Here is a 12,236-nt window from a genome sequence, read left to right on the forward strand (position 1 = left end):
GAAAGAGTGACTCCTTCCCCGCTGACTGTGGTGGCTCAAGTGGGCATGGAAGAATCACCCTGGAGGTCCTTCCCAGGGGTCCCTTAAGTAGCTGAGGCTGCCCCAGAAAGAGTGACTGATTCCTGCTAGTTGGGGCAGCTCGTTTGGGATTGGAAGAAATGCCCTGGAKGTCTTTTCTTGGGCTCCTTCAAGAGCTCAAGCTGCCCCAGAAGGAGTGACTGATGTGGTGGCTCACGCGGGCATGGAAGAAATGCCATGCAAGTCCTTTCCAGGGGTTCCTTTAGAGCTGGAGCTGCCCCAAAAAAGAGTCACTGATTCCCGCTGACTGTGGTGGCTCATACGGGCATGGAAGTCTTTTCCCAAGGCTCAAGCAGGTAAAGGAAGACAGGTTGATCTCCGAGGCCGGCCCAGACAAAATCCTGGTCTGGACTTCTGAAGGGGGGATGGCAACTACACTGACTTGGTCGGAAAAGTCTCTCAAACAGGGGCTTTTCAAGTACCCTCATTGGGCACCAGCGGCCCATAGTCACGTCTCTTTGCCGTATTCAAGCTTGGAGTTTGTTTTTGGTCACCAACGGCTCTTAGTTAAGCCTAAAATGTTATGTCTGTCTGTCTGTCAGCAAATGTGCTGGAGGTTTAAGGGTTAAAAATTAGTACCTGTTATGCTTGCCGACATTGTATTATTTGTGGCGTAGATTGCGGCTCCTACTGCTGACAGTTTGTGGGTATCGCTTCTCGGCCTTTTGGCTAAGATCAAGTGTAGTATCTGTTCTTATCAGTTTAATATCTGATACGTGCCCTACCCGGGCACTATATATTAAATTGATTTTTGCAGCTGGGAGATGGGTTAGGGGCTTGCTCCACCCACTCCACGCATCGACCTGGTATTGCAGTACCTCCGGGAACGGTGCACTCATTAAGCGGTGAACAGCAGAACTAGATTGCATGAAATTTAACATAACGTTAGATTGAATGTAGGGACTTGCGCTTCTTTGCGATTAGGTATCTGTCTTATGCGCTCGTTTAGACAGTGAGCATGAACAACCCTCTTGGCAGGATCCTCTTATTCTAGTCCATGAGCCACGATGCACATATTGCAACTCAGGGAGGAAAAAAAAATAAATAAAAAAAATCCATCCAAAATTCCCAATCAGGACCTAAGTCTGACCTGGGGGATGGTGGGTCCAGAGAGCTGTGGAGAGGATAATTCCCAATCAGGACCCAAGTCTGACCTGGGGGATGGTGGGTCCAGAGAGCTGTGGMGAGGATAATTCCCAATCAGGACCYAAGTCTGACCTGGGGGATGGTGGGTCCAGAGAGCTGTGCAGAGGATTTGAAAAATGGCAAAGTATGAAACCCCCGCTCCTGTCGCATTCACCCAGGGTCCAAAGCGCCGGGCCGGGGCCCCAACTCCCAGCCTACGAGTGGGGACGTCCCGCGCCTAGAGGTACATGCCCCTTTGGGGCACCAGCGGCACGCAAGGCTGGCACCTGCGGTTRACCAAGTCAATGTTCCCGGGCTTAAGTTTGGGCTACCCGGGCACTGCTGGAGAACAGGTGTTCCTCCAGGGTCCCCCACAGGGCAGGTGCTTGCCCCCAGAGAGGGTGAAGATTACCCAGCCAGAGTCAAGGCCAGTGCGGGCAAGGAAAAACGCTCCGGAAAGGGGGGCCCTTARGAGCTTAAGCGTAYCCCCGGGAAAGGGTGACTGATTTCCGGCCAAGCTGGATTGGAAGAAAGGCTCTGGAAGTCCTTCCCATGGAAGGGTCCCTTAAGAGCTGGGTCTGACCCTAAAAAAGGTGATGGTTTCCCGCTAATTGTGGCCATGGAAGTCCTTCCAGGGCGCTTTTGAGAGCTAAAACACACCCCAGAAAGAGTGACCGATTCCTGCTGATTATGGTGGCTCAAGTGGGCATGGAAGAATCGCCCTGGAAGTCCTTCCCACTGGTCCCTTGAGTAGCCGAAGCTGCCCCAGAAAGGGTGACTGATTGCCGCTTGTGGAGGCATCTCRTTTGGGCTTGGAAGAAACGCCCTGGAGGTCTGTTCTTGGGGCCCTTCCAGAGGTCTAGCTGCCCCAGAAAGAGTGACTGATTCCCGCCTATTGTGGCAGCTCGTTTGGGCTTGGAAGAAACGCCCTGGAGGTCTTGTTCTTGGGGTCCTTCAAGAGGTCTAGCTGCCCCAGAAAGAGTGACTGATTCCCGCCTATTGTGGCAGTTGCTGGCAGCTTGTTTTGGCATTCAAGAAACCCTCCATAAGTCTTACCCAGGGGTCCCTTTGGAGCTGAAGCTGCCCCAGACAGGGTGACTGACTCCCGCTTATTGTGGCAGCTCAATTGGGCATGGAAGAAACGCCCTGGAGGTCTTGTTCTTGGGGCCCTTCAAGAGCTCAAGCTGCCCCAGAAAGAGTGACTGATTCCTGCCAGTTGCTGGCAGCTCGTTTTGGCATTCAAGAAACCCTCCGCAAGTCTTACCCAGGGGTCCCTTTAGAGCTGAAGCTGCCCCAGAAAGAGTGACTCCTTCCCCGCTGACTGTGGTGGCTCAAGTGGGCATGGAAGAATCACCCTGGACGTCCTTCCCAATGGTCCCTTGGGCAGCTGAAGCTGCCCCAGACAGGGTGACTGATTCCTGCTAGTTGGGGCAGCACGTTTGGGCATGGAAGAAACGCCCTGGAGGTCTGTTCTTGGGGCCCTTCCAGAGGTCTAGCTGCCCCAGAAAGAGTGACTGATTCCCGCCTATTGTGGCAGCTCGTTTGGGCTTGGAAGAAACGCCCTGGAAGTCCTTCCCACTGGTCCCTTGAGTAGCCGAAGCTGCCCCAGAAAGGGTGACTGATTGCCGCTTGTGGAGGCATCTCGTTTGGGCTTGGAAGAAACGCCCTGGAGGTCTGTTCTTGGGGCCCTTCCAGAGGTCTAGCTGCCCCAGAAAGAGTGACTGATTCCCGCCTATTGTGGCAGCTCGTTTGGGCTTGGAAGAAACGCCCTGGAGGTCTTGTTCTTGGGGTCCTTCAAGAGGTCTAGCTGCCCCAGAAAGAGTGACTGATTCCCGCCTATTGTGGCAGTTGCTGGCAGCTTGTTTTGGCATTCAAGAAACCCTCCATAAGTCTTACCCAGGGGTCCCTTTGGAGCTGAAGCTGCCCCAGACAGGGTGACTGACTCCCGCTTATTGTGGCAGCTCAATTGGGCATGGAAGAAACGCCCTGGAGGTCTTGTTCTTGGGGCCCTTCAAGAGCTCAAGCTGCCCCAGAAAGAGTGACTGATTCCTGCCAGTTGCTGGCAGCTCGTTTTGGCATTCAAGAAACCCTCCGCAAGTCTTACCCAGGGGTCCCTTTAGAGCTGAAGCTGCCCCAGAAAGAGTGACTCCTTCCCCGCTGACTGTGGTGGCTCAAGTGGGCATGGAAGAATCACCCTGGACGTCCTTCCCAATGGTCCCTTGGGCAGCTGAAGCTGCCCCAGACAGGGTGACTGATTCCTGCTAGTTGGGGCAGCACGTTTGGGCATGGAAGAAACGCCCTGGAGGTCTGTTCTTGGGGCCCTTCCAGAGGTCTAGCTGCCCCAGAAAGAGTGACTGATTCCCGCCTATTGTGGCAGCTCGTTTGGGCTTGGAAGAAACGCCCTGGAGGTCTTGTTCTTGGGGTCCTTCAAGAGCTCAAGCTGCCCCAGAAAGAGTGACTGATTCCTGCCAGTTGCTGGCAGCTCGTTTTGGCATTCAAGAAACCCTCCACAAGTCTTACCCAGGGGTCCCTTTAGAGCTGAAGCTGAACCCGGAAAGAGTGACTCCTTCCCCGCTGACTGTGGTGGCTCAAGTGGGCATGGAAGAATCACCCTGGAGGTCCTTCCCAGGGGTCCCTTAAGTAGCTGAGGCTGCCCCAGAAAGAGTGACTGATTCCTGCCAGTTGGGGCAGCTCCTTTGGGCATGGAAGAAATGCCCTGGAGGTCTTTTCTTGGGGTCCTTCAAGAGCTCAAGCTGCCCCGGAAAGAGTGACTGATTCCTGCCAATTGCTGGCAGCTCGTTCGGGCATGGAAGAAATGCCCTGGAGGTATTCTCTTGGGCTCCTTCAAGAGATCAAGCTGCCCCGGAAAGAGTGACATATTCCTGCCAGTTGCTGGCAGCTCGTTAGGGCATTCAAGAAACCCTCTGGAAGTCTTTCCCAGGGGTCCATTTTGAGCTGAAGCCGCCCCCGGAAAGAGTGACTGATTCCCCGCCGACTGTGGTGGCTCAAGTGGGCATGGAAGAAACACCCTGGAGGTCTTTTCTTGGGCTACTTCAAGAGCTCAAGCTGTCCCAGAAAGAGTGACTGATCCCTGCCAGGAGCTGGCAGCTCGCGTGGGCGTTCAAGAAGCCCCCTGGAAGTCTTTTTCCAGGGTTCCCTTCAGAGCTGAAGCTGCCCCCGGAAAGAGTGGCTGGTTCCTGCCAATTGCTGGCAGCTCGTTCGGGCACGCAAGAAACTCTCTGGAGGTCTTTCCCAGGGTTCCCTTTAGAGCTGAAGCTGCCCCAAAAAGAGTGACTGATTCCCGCTGATTGTGGTGGCTCAAGTGGGCATGAAAGAATCACCCTGGAGGTCCTTCCCAATGGTCCCTTAAGTAGCTGAAGCTACCCCACAAAGAGTGACTGATTCCTGCTAGTTGGGGCAGCTCCTTTGGGCATGGAAGAAATGCCCTGGAGGTCTTTTCTTGGGGTCCTTCAAGAGCTCAAGCTGCCCCAGAAAGAGTGACTGATTCCTGCCAGTTGCTGGCAGCTCGTTTTGGCATTCAAGAAACCCTCCGCAAGTCTTACCCAGGGGTCCCTTTAGAGCTGAAGCTGCCCCAGAAAGAGTGACTCCTTCCCCGCTGACTGTGGTGGCTCAAGTGGGCATGGAAGAATCACCCTGGAGGTCCTTCCCAGGGGGTCCCTTAAGTAGCTGAGGCTGCCCCAGAAAGAGTGACTGATTCCTGCTAGTTGGGGCAGCTCGTTTGGGATTGGAAGAAATGCCCTGGATGTCTTTTCTTGGGCTCCTTCAAGAGCTCAAGCTGCCCCAGAAGGAGTGACTGATGTGGTGGCTCACGCGGGCATGGAAGAAATGCCATGCAAGTCCTTTCCAGGGGTTCCTTTAGAGCTGGAGCTGCCCCAAAAAAGAGTCACTGATTCCCGCTGACTGTGGTGGCTCATACGGGCATGGAAGAAACGCCCTGGAAGTCTTTTCCCAAGGCTCAAGCAGGTAAAGGAAGACAGGTTGATCTCCGAGGCCGGCCCAGACAAAATCCTGGTCTGGACTTCTGAAGGGGGGATGGCAACTACACTGACTTGGTCGGAAAAGTCTCTCAAACAGGGGCTTTTCAAGTACCCTCATTGGGCACCAGCGGCCCATAGTCACGTCTCTTTGCCGTATTCAAGCTTGGAGTTTGTTTTTGGTCACCAACGGCTCTTAGTTAAGCCTAAAATGTTATGTCTGTCTGTCTGTCAGCAAATGTGCTGGAGGTTTAAGGGTTAAAAATTAGTACCTGTTATGCTTGCCGACATTGTATTATTTGTGGCGTAGATTGCGGCTCCTACTGCTGACAGTTTGTGGGTATCGCTTCTCGGCCTTTTGGCTAAGATCAAGTGTAGTATCTGTTCTTATCAGTTTAATATCTGATACGTGCCCTACCCGGGCACTATATATTAAATTGATTTTTGCAGCTGGGAGATGGGTTAGGGGCTTGCTCCACCCACTCCACGCATCGACCTGGTATTGCAGTACCTCCGGGAACGGTGCACTCATTAAGCGGTGAACAGCAGAACTAGATTGCATGAAATTTAACATAACGTTAGATTGAATGTAGGGACTTGCGCTTCTTTGCGATTAGGTATCTGTCTTATGCGCTCGTTTAGACAGTGAGCATGAACAACCCTCTTGGCAGGATCCTCTTATTCTAGTCCATGAGCCACGATGCACATATTGCAACTCAGGGAGGAAAAAAAAATAAATAAAAAAAATCCATCCAAAATTCCCAATCAGGACCTAAGTCTGACCTGGGGGATGGTGGGTCCAGAGAGCTGTGGAGAGGATAATTCCCAATCAGGACCCAAGTCTGACCTGGGGGATGGTGGGTCCAGAGAGCTGTGGCGAGGATAATTCCCAATCAGGACCCAAGTCTGACCTGGGGGATGGTGGGTCCAGAGAGCTGTGCAGAGGATTTGAAAAATGGCAAAGTATGAAACCCCCCGCTCCTGTCGCATTCACCCAGGGTCCAAAGCGCCGGGCCGGGGCCCCAACTCCCAGCCTACGAGTGGGGACGTCCCGCGCCTAGAGGTACATGCCCTTTGGGGCACCAGCGGCACGCAAGGCTGGCACCTGCGGTTAACCAAGTCAATGTTCCCGGGCTTAAGTTTGGGCTACCCGGGCACTGCTGGAGAACAGGTGTTCCTCCAGGGTCCCCCACAGGGCAGGTGCTTGCCCCCAGAGAGGGTGAAGATTACCCAGCCAGAGTCAAGGCCAGTGCGGGCAAGGAAAAACGCTCCGGAAAGGGGGGCCCTTAGGAGCTTAAGCGTACCCCCGGGAAAGGGTGACTGATTTCCGGCCAAGCTGGATTGGAAGAAAGGCTCTGGAAGTCCTTCCCATGGAAGGGTCCCTTAAGAGCTGGGTCTGACCCTAAAAAAGGTGATGGTTTCCCGCTAATTGTGGCCATGGAAGTCCTTCCAGGGCGCTTTTGAGAGCTAAAACACACCCCAGAAAGAGTGACCGATTCCTGCTGATTATGGTGGCTCAAGTGGGCATGGAAGAATCGCCCTGGAAGTCCTTCCCACTGGTCCCTTGAGTAGCCGAAGCTGCCCCAGAAAGGGTGACTGATTGCCGCTTGTGGAGGCATCTCGTTTGGGCTTGGAAGAAACGCCCTGGAGGTCTGTTCTTGGGGCCCTTCCAGAGGTCTAGCTGCCCCAGAAAGAGTGACTGATTCCCGCCTATTGTGGCAGCTCGTTTGGGCTTGGAAGAAACGCCCTGGAGGTCTTGTTCTTGGGGTCCTTCAAGAGGTCTAGCTGCCCCAGAAAGAGTGACTGATTCCCGCCTATTGTGGCAGTTGCTGGCAGCTTGTTTTGGCATTCAAGAAACCCTCCATAAGTCTTACCCAGGGGTCCCTTTGGAGCTGAAGCTGCCCCAGACAGGGTGACTGACTCCCGCTTATTGTGGCAGCTCAATTGGGCATGGAAGAAACGCCCTGGAGGTCTTGTTCTTGGGGCCCTTCAAGAGCTCAAGCTGCCCCAGAAAGAGTGACTGATTCCTGCCAGTTGCTGGCAGCTCGTTTTGGCATTCAAGAAACCCTCCGCAAGTCTTACCCAGGGGTCCCTTTAGAGCTGAAGCTGCCCCAGAAAGAGTGACTCCTTCCCCGCTGACTGTGGTGGCTCAAGTGGGCATGGAAGAATCACCCTGGACGTCCTTCCCAATGGTCCCTTGGGCAGCTGAAGCTGCCCCAGACAGGGTGACTGATTCCTGCTAGTTGGGGCAGCACGTTTGGGCATGGAAGAAACGCCCTGGAGGTCTGTTCTTGGGGCCCTTCCAGAGGTCTAGCTGCCCCAGAAAGAGTGACTGATTCCCGCCTATTGTGGCAGCTCGTTTGGGCTTGGAAGAAACGCCCTGGAAGTCCTTCCCACTGGTCCCTTGAGTAGCCGAAGCTGCCCCAGAAAGGGTGACTGATTGCCGCTTGTGGAGGCATCTCGTTTGGGCTTGGAAGAAACGCCCTGGAGGTCTGTTCTTGGGGCCCTTCCAGAGGTCTAGCTGCCCCAGAAAGAGTGACTGATTCCCGCCTATTGTGGCAGCTCGTTTGGGCTTGGAAGAAACGCCCTGGAGGTCTTGTTCTTGGGGTCCTTCAAGAGGTCTAGCTGCCCCAGAAAGAGTGACTGATTCCCGCCTATTGTGGCAGTTGCTGGCAGCTTGTTTTGGCATTCAAGAAACCCTCCATAAGTCTTACCCAGGGGTCCCTTTGGAGCTGAAGCTGCCCCAGACAGGGTGACTGACTCCCGCTTATTGTGGCAGCTCAATTGGGCATGGAAGAAACGCCCTGGAGGTCTTGTTCTTGGGGCCCTTCAAGAGCTCAAGCTGCCCCAGAAAGAGTGACTGATTCCTGCCAGTTGCTGGCAGCTCGTTTTGGCATTCAAGAAACCCTCCGCAAGTCTTACCCAGGGGTCCCTTTAGAGCTGAAGCTGCCCCAGAAAGAGTGACTCCTTCCCCGCTGACTGTGGTGGCTCAAGTGGGCATGGAAGAATCACCCTGGACGTCCTTCCCAATGGTCCCTTGGGCAGCTGAAGCTGCCCCAGACAGGGTGACTGATTCCTGCTAGTTGGGGCAGCACGTTTGGGCATGGAAGAAACGCCCTGGAGGTCTGTTCTTGGGGCCCTTCCAGAGGTCTAGCTGCCCCAGAAAGAGTGACTGATTCCCGCCTATTGTGGCAGCTCGTTTGGGCTTGGAAGAAACGCCCTGGAGGTCTTGTTCTTGGGGTCCTTCAAGAGCTCAAGCTGCCCCAGAAAGAGTGACTGATTCCTGCCAGTTGCTGGCAGCTCGTTTTGGCATTCAAGAAACCCTCCACAAGTCTTACCCAGGGGTCCCTTTAGAGCTGAAGCTGAACCCGGAAAGAGTGACTCCTTCCCCGCTGACTGTGGTGGCTCAAGTGGGCATGGAAGAATCACCCTGGAGGTCCTTCCCAGGGGTCCCTTAAGTAGCTGAGGCTGCCCCAGAAAGAGTGACTGATTCCTGCCAGTTGGGGCAGCTCCTTTGGGCATGGAAGAAATGCCCTGGAGGTCTTTTCTTGGGGTCCTTCAAGAGCTCAAGCTGCCCCGGAAAGAGTGACTGATTCCTGCCAATTGCTGGCAGCTCGTTCGGGCATGGAAGAAATGCCCTGGAGGTATTCTCTTGGGCTCCTTCAAGAGATCAAGCTGCCCCGGAAAGAGTGACATATTCCTGCCAGTTGCTGGCAGCTCGTTAGGGCATTCAAGAAACCCTCTGGAAGTCTTTCCCAGGGGTCCATTTTGAGCTGAAGCCGCCCCCGGAAAGAGTGACTGATTCCCCGCCGACTGTGGTGGCTCAAGTGGGCATGGAAGAAACACCCTGGAGGTCTTTTCTTGGGCTACTTCAAGAGCTCAAGCTGTCCCAGAAAGAGTGACTGATCCCTGCCAGGAGCTGGCAGCTCGCGTGGGCGTTCAAGAAGCCCCCTGGAAGTCTTTTTCCAGGGTTCCCTTCAGAGCTGAAGCTGCCCCCGGAAAGAGTGGCTGGTTCCTGCCAATTGCTGGCAGCTCGTTCGGGCACGCAAGAAACTCTCTGGAGGTCTTTCCCAGGGTTCCCTTTAGAGCTGAAGCTGCCCCAAAAAGAGTGACTGATTCCCGCTGATTGTGGTGGCTCAAGTGGGCATGAAAGAATCACCCTGGAGGTCCTTCCCAATGGTCCCTTAAGTAGCTGAAGCTACCCCACAAAGAGTGACTGATTCCTGCTAGTTGGGGCAGCTCCTTTGGGCATGGAAGAAATGCCCTGGAGGTCTTTTCTTGGGGTCCTTCAAGAGCTCAAGCTGCCCCAGAAAGAGTGACTGATTCCTGCCAGTTGCTGGCAGCTCGTTTTGGCATTCAAGAAACCCTCCGCAAGTCTTACCCAGGGGTCCCTTTAGAGCTGAAGCTGCCCCAGAAAGAGTGACTCCTTCCCCGCTGACTGTGGTGGCTCAAGTGGGCATGGAAGAATCACCCTGGAGGTCCTTCCCAGGGGGTCCCTTAAGTAGCTGAGGCTGCCCCAGAAAGAGTGACTGATTCCTGCTAGTTGGGGCAGCTCGTTTGGGATTGGAAGAAATGCCCTGGATGTCTTTTCTTGGGCTCCTTCAAGAGCTCAAGCTGCCCCAGAAGGAGTGACTGATGTGGTGGCTCACGCGGGCATGGAAGAAATGCCATGCAAGTCCTTTCCAGGGGTTCCTTTAGAGCTGGAGCTGCCCCAAAAAAGAGTCACTGATTCCCGCTGACTGTGGTGGCTCATACGGGCATGGAAGAAACGCCCTGGAAGTCTTTTCCCAAGGCTCAAGCAGGTAAAGGAAGACAGGTTGATCTCCGAGGCCGGCCCAGACAAAATCCTGGTCTGGACTTCTGAAGGGGGGATGGCAACTACACTGACTTGGTCGGAAAAGTCTCTCAAACAGGGGCTTTTCAAGTACCCTCATTGGGCACCAGCGGCCCATAGTCACGTCTCTTTGCCGTATTCAAGCTTGGAGTTTGTTTTTGGTCACCAACGGCTCTTAGTTAAGCCTAAAATGTTATGTCTGTCTGTCTGTCAGCAAATGTGCTGGAGGTTTAAGGGTTAAAAATTAGTACCTGTTATGCTTGCCGACATTGTATTATTTGTGGCGTAGATTGCGGCTCCTACTGCTGACAGTTTGTGGGTATCGCTTCTCGGCCTTTTGGCTAAGATCAAGTGTAGTATCTGTTCTTATCAGTTTAATATCTGATACGTGCCCTACCCGGGCACTATATATTAAATTGATTTTTGCAGCTGGGAGATGGGTTAGGGGCTTGCTCCACCCACTCCACGCATCGACCTGGTATTGCAGTACCTCCGGGAACGGTGCACTCATTAAGCGGTGAACAGCAGAACTAGATTGCATGAAATTTAACATAACGTTAGATTGAATGTAGGGACTTGCGCTTCTTTGCGATTAGGTATCTGTCTTATGCGCTCGTTTAGACAGTGAGCATGAACAACCCTCTTGGCAGGATCCTCTTATTCTAGTCCATGAGCCACGATGCACATATTGCAACTCAGGGAGGAAAAAAAAATAAATAAAAAAAATCCATCCAAAATTCCCAATCAGGACCTAAGTCTGACCTGGGGGATGGTGGGTCCAGAGAGCTGTGGAGAGGATAATTCCCAATCAGGACCCAAGTCTGACCTGGGGGATGGTGGGTCCAGAGAGCTGTGGCGAGGATAATTCCCAATCAGGACCCAAGTCTGACCTGGGGGATGGTGGGTCCAGAGAGCTGTGCAGAGGATTTGAAAAATGGCAAAGTATGAAACCCCCCGCTCCTGTCGCATTCACCCAGGGTCCAAAGCGCCGGGCCGGGGCCCCAACTCCCAGCCTACGAGTGGGGACGTCCCGCGCCTAGAGGTACATGCCCTTTGGGGCACCAGCGGCACGCAAGGCTGGCACCTGCGGTTAACCAAGTCAATGTTCCCGGGCTTAAGTTTGGGCTACCCGGGCACTGCTGGAGAACAGGTGTTCCTCCAGGGTCCCCCACAGGGCAGGTGCTTGCCCCCAGAGAGGGTGAAGATTACCCAGCCAGAGTCAAGGCCAGTGCGGGCAAGGAAAAACGCTCCGGAAAGGGGGGCCCTTARGAGCTTAAGCGTACCCCCGGGAAAGGGTGACTGATTTCCGGCCAAGCTGGATTGGAAGAAAGGCTCTGGAAGTCCTTCCCATGGAAGGGTCCCTTAAGAGCTGGGTCTGACCCTAAAAAAGGTGATGGTTTCCCGCTAATTGTGGCCATGGAAGTCCTTCCAGGGCGCTTTTGAGAGCTAAAACACACCCCAGAAAGAGTGACCGATTCCTGCTGATTATGGTGGCTCAAGTGGGCATGGAAGAATCGCCCTGGAAGTCCTTCCCACTGGTCCCTTGAGTAGCCGAAGCTGCCCCAGAAAGGGTGACTGATTGCCGCTTGTGGAGGCATCTCRTTTGGGCTTGGAAGAAACGCCCTGGAGGTCTGTTCTTGGGGCCCTTCCAGAGGTCTAGCTGCCCCAGAAAGAGTGACTGATTCCCGCCTATTGTGGCAGCTCGTTTGGGCTTGGAAGAAACGCCCTGGAGGTCTTGTTCTTGGGGTCCTTCAAGAGGTCTAGCTGCCCCAGAAAGAGTGACTGATTCCCGCCTATTGTGGCAGTTGCTGGCAGCTTGTTTTGGCATTCAAGAAACCCTCCATAAGTCTTACCCAGGGGTCCCTTTGGAGCTGAAGCTGCCCCAGACAGGGTGACTGACTCCCGCTTATTGTGGCAGCTCAATTGGGCATGGAAGAAACGCCCTGGAGGTCTTGTTCTTGGGGCCCTTCAAGAGCTCAAGCTGCCCCAGAAAGAGTGACTGATTCCTGCCAGTTGCTGGCAGCTCGTTTTGGCATTCAAGAAACCCTCCGCAAGTCTTACCCAGGGGTCCCTTTAGAGCTGAAGCTGCCCCAGAAAGAGTGACTCCTTCCCCGCTGACTGTGGTGGCTCAAGTGGGCATGGAAGAATCACCCTGGACGTCCTTCCCAATGGTCCCTTGGGCAGCTGAAGCTGCCCCAGACAGG

At 54.1% G+C, this 12,236-nt stretch overlaps 3 non-coding genes across 3 annotated transcripts; all 3 read left to right on the forward strand.

Moving 5' to 3' along the window:
- Window positions 1–727: 727 nt before the first annotated feature.
- Window positions 728–918, forward strand: LOC141379387 (U2 spliceosomal RNA). Its single transcript, XR_012395983.1, has one exon. It is a non-coding gene; the product is annotated as a U2 spliceosomal RNA (small nuclear RNA).
- Window positions 919–5,540: 4,622 nt separating this feature from the next.
- LOC141379391 (U2 spliceosomal RNA) lies at window positions 5,541–5,731 on the forward strand. Its single transcript, XR_012395988.1, has one exon. It is a non-coding gene; the product is annotated as a U2 spliceosomal RNA (small nuclear RNA).
- A 4,622-nt stretch (window positions 5,732–10,353) lies between these two features.
- LOC141379392 (U2 spliceosomal RNA) lies at window positions 10,354–10,544 on the forward strand. The gene has a single exon (XR_012395991.1). It is a non-coding gene; the product is annotated as a U2 spliceosomal RNA (small nuclear RNA).
- The last annotated feature ends 1,692 nt before the right edge of the window (window positions 10,545–12,236 follow it).

Source organism: Danio rerio, chromosome 2 (assembly GCF_049306965.1).
Source record: "Danio rerio strain Tuebingen ecotype United States chromosome 2, GRCz12tu, whole genome shotgun sequence".
Taxonomy (NCBI): Eukaryota; Metazoa; Chordata; class Actinopteri; order Cypriniformes; family Danionidae; genus Danio; species Danio rerio.